The sequence below is a fragment of the Coregonus lavaretus genome (assembly GCF_964263955.1).
Source record: "Coregonus lavaretus genome assembly, chromosome: 38".
Classification (NCBI taxonomy): domain Eukaryota; kingdom Metazoa; phylum Chordata; class Actinopteri; order Salmoniformes; family Salmonidae; genus Coregonus; species Coregonus lavaretus.
The window spans coordinates 30,275,170-30,279,265 of record NC_140025.1 but is presented as its reverse complement, the minus strand read 5'-3'; positions in this window follow the sequence as shown (position 1 = coordinate 30,279,265).

Genomic DNA, 4,096 nt, shown 5'->3' with positions numbered 1-4,096 from the left:
ATAAGAGCGTCTGCTAAATTACTAAAATGTAAATGTAAATAAGTGTCTCCAGCTTCAGAGATTTTTGCAGTTCGTTCCAGTCATTTGCAGCAGAGAACTGGAAGGAATGGCGGCCAAAGGAGGTGTTGGCTTTGGGGATGACAGTGAGATATACCTGCTGGAACACATACTACGGGTGGGTGTTGCTATGGTGACCAATGAGCTAAGATAAGGCGGGGATTTGCCTAGAAGAGATTTATAGATGACCTGGAGCCAGTGGGTTTGGCGACGAATATGTAGTGAGGGCCAGCCAACGAGAGCGTACAGGTCACAATGGTGGGTAGTAGATGGGGCTTTGGTGACAAAACTGTATTGCTGAGTTATGTTTAAGAAAATGAATTACAAAAACGTTTTCAACCCTTGACATACATCTCCCATTATCAGATAGATGCATTCATAAAGTAAACCCTTAATGGGTATTTTTCTGCCTTTCCATTCATGTTCTAGAGCAGCCAACTGTACTTAAAGACGTAATGTGAGTGATGTTACTTCCAACAGGCTGTGAAGCTCAGAGATTTGCTGATTTCCTTCCTACACAGCAAGTGTTTCATAGCACTTTATAGAAATACCTTTAGCCATATTTCACAGGAAATATCATAAAGCTGCCACTCTGAGAGTGTGATTGATGTGAAGGTGTTTTGTTGGGCTGGGAGATAGAACAGGTATATAGTGCCAGAAAGGATCTCCATCACAAGACCTGATCTGACATCAGATTAATGGGGGTGGGTGAGTTCAATAGAGGGGTGGTGTACAGTTGGATGAGTTAGAGCTGTTGCCCCTAGATGCTGATCTCCGGTCAGTTAAGTATTTCCCTCCGTAATGGATCCAATTAACAATGAGGAATCTGTAGAACAGATCCCCAGGTCTGGGTTTCGATGACGAGCACTCCCTCAGTAGGTCTGATTGAGAAACACAGAAACCATACACCATCAAAGGAGGGGAGTACACTTAGACATATGCTCATTCATTATGTGCATGCCGATCTGAAAGAACTAGGTAGCTGTAAGCAATATAGGGGAAGCTCAAAGATCCATGAGAACCACCTACTGTATCTGGCCCCTTCGGATCTGACAGTACCAAATGGGAAGGGGCTGTTTTCTCTACCTACACATACAGTGCATATACTGTAGAAAGTCTACACCCCTTTGAACTTCTTTTCACACTTTGTTGCGTTACAAAGTGGGATTGAAATACATCTAATTGTATTTTTTTGTCATTGATCTACACAAAATACTCCATAATGTCAAAGTGAAAAAAAAATATTACAATGTTGTACAAATTAATACATTTAGATAACTAAAATATAGTCGTTGCAGTATTCACTACCATTATTTAGGCCTAAATTAGTTCAGAAGTAACATTTGGCTTAACAAATCACATAACAAGTTATGAAATAATAGGGGTTGACATCATTTTTGAATGACTACCCCTTCCTCTGTCCCTAAAGGAAGTTTGTTCTAATGTCTCTATCCTATATCTGAGAGACATAAGAAAGAGCAGGAAACATTTGTAATAATGTATTTAACCCCTTATTGTTGTCACTAAACAGTCACCATACAATGGTTTGCGAAAGTATTCACCCCCTTGGCATTTTTCCTATTTTGTTGCCTTACAACCTGGAATTAAAATGGATTTTGGGGGGATTTGTATAATTTGATTTACACAACATGCCTACCACTTTGAAGATGCAAAATATTTTTTATTGTGAAACAAACAAGAAATAAGACCAAAAAAACAGAAAACTTGAGTGTGCATAACTATTCACCCCCCCAAAGGCAATACTTTGTAGAACCACCTTTTGCAGCAATTACAGCTGCAAGCCTCTTGGGGTATGTCTCTATAAGCTTGGCATATCTAGCCACTGGGATTTTTGCCCATTCTTCAAGGCAAAACTGCTACAGCTCCTTCAAGTTGGATGGGTTCCGCTGGTGTACAGCAATCTTTAAGTCAGACCACAGATTCTCAGTTGGATTGAGGTCTGGGCTTTGACTAGGCCATTCCAAGACATGTAAATGTTTCTCCTTAAACCACTCAAGTGTTGCTTTAGCAGTATGCTTAGTCATTTTCCTGCTGGAAGGTGAACCTCCATCCCAGTCTCACATCTCTGGAAGACTGAAACAGGTTTCCCTCAGGAATTTCCCTGTATTTAGCGCCATCCATCATTCCTTCAATTCTGACCAGTTTCCTAGTCCCTGCCAATGAAATACATCCACACAGCATGATGCTGCCACCACCATGCTTCACTGTGGGGATGGTGTTCTCGGGGTGATGAGAGGTGTTGGGTTTGTGCCAGACATAGCGTTTTCCTTGATGGCCAAAAAGCTCAATTTTAGTCTCATCTGACCAGAGTACCTTCTTCCATATGTTTGGGGAGTCTCCCACATGCATTTTGGCAAACACCGAATGTGTTTGCTTATTTTGTTCTTTGAGCAATGGCAATTTTCTGGCCACTCTTCCGTAAAGCCCAGCTCTGTGGAGTGTACGGCTTAAAGTGGTCCTATGGACAGATACTCCAATCTCCGCTGTCGAGCTTTGTAGCTCCTTCAGGGTTAACTTTGGTCTCTTTGTTGCCTCTCTGATTAATGCCCTCCGTGCCTGGTCCGTGAGTTTTGGTGGGCGGCCCTCTCTTGGCAGGTTTGTTGTGGTGCCATTCTTTCTATTTTTTAATAATGGATTTAATGGTGCTCCGTGGGATGTACTTCTCCACAACTTTGTCCCTGACCTGTTTGGAGAGCTCCTTGGTCTTCATGGTGCCGCTTGCTTTGTGATGTCCCTTGCTTAGTGGTGTTGCAGACTCTGGGGCCTTTCAGAACAGGTGTGTATATATACTGAGATAATGTGACAGATCATGTGACACTTAGATTGCACACAGGCAGACTTTATTTAACTAATTATGTGACTTCTGAAGGTAGTTGGTTGCACCATGTCTTATTTAGGGGATTCATAGCAAAGGGAGTGAATACATATGCAAGCACCACTTTTCCGTTATTTATTTTGTAGAATTTTTTAAAACAAGTTATTTTTTTCATTATTTTTTGTGTATGTCCATTACATGAAATCCAAATAAAAATCCATTTAAATTACAGGTTGTAATGCAACAAAATAGGAAAAATGCTTTCATTCGTTTTTTCAACTGGTACCGTGGACCTTCAGACGAGTCTTGTGAGGCCTGTGGGCATCCTAGGTAAAGTCTCACCTTTACACAGAGGGGTCATATTAGTGTGCGGCCCAAACTGTTGAGACGCTACAGACAGAAGTTGTTACGACTTCAGATGAGTCCCAATGTGCTTGTGGGGGTCGTAGAGCAAAACGGAGAACGCCAACCGTTCGGACGATTTTGTGAGATTACCGATTTTCGGGACGTCTCATTGTCTGACAAACACCACTCTAGCTCTGTCACAGATGCGGAAGTGTTACAAAGGCGGATGCGGTGGACTGAGACTCATCCAATGCAAAAAAAACGATATCTCTAGCTTAAATTGATGGATTTCTATTAAGATTTTTGTAATATGCTAATTTGATTTCCACAGGGTCACGGACATCGACCTTAGGGGGTTAAGCATGGTCAAGATAATAATTATGCTGTGGATGATGTGTTAAACCACCCAGACACATCAAAGATGCAGTCGTCCTTCTGAACTGAGCTGCAGGACAGGGAGAAAACTGCTTAGGGATGTCACAATGAGGCCATTGGTGAGGCCATACAGAGTTCAATGACTGCAATGGGAGAAAACTTAGGATGGATCAACAAGTGACTCCACAATAATGACCTAAATGACAGAGTGAAAAGAAGTATTCAAATATAGAGAATATAAAATATTCCGAAATATGCATATGTATGCAACAAGGCACTAAAGTAATACTGCTAAAAAAACACAGCAAAGGAATACACTTTTTGGCCTAAATGCAAAGACTTATGTTTGGGGAAAATCCAATTCAACACATCACTGAGTAACTGCCTCCTTATTTTCAAGCATGTTGATGGCTGCATCATGGTATGGGTATTCTTGACATCGGCAAATACTGGGGAGTTTTTCAGGGTGAAAGAAGCAGGATG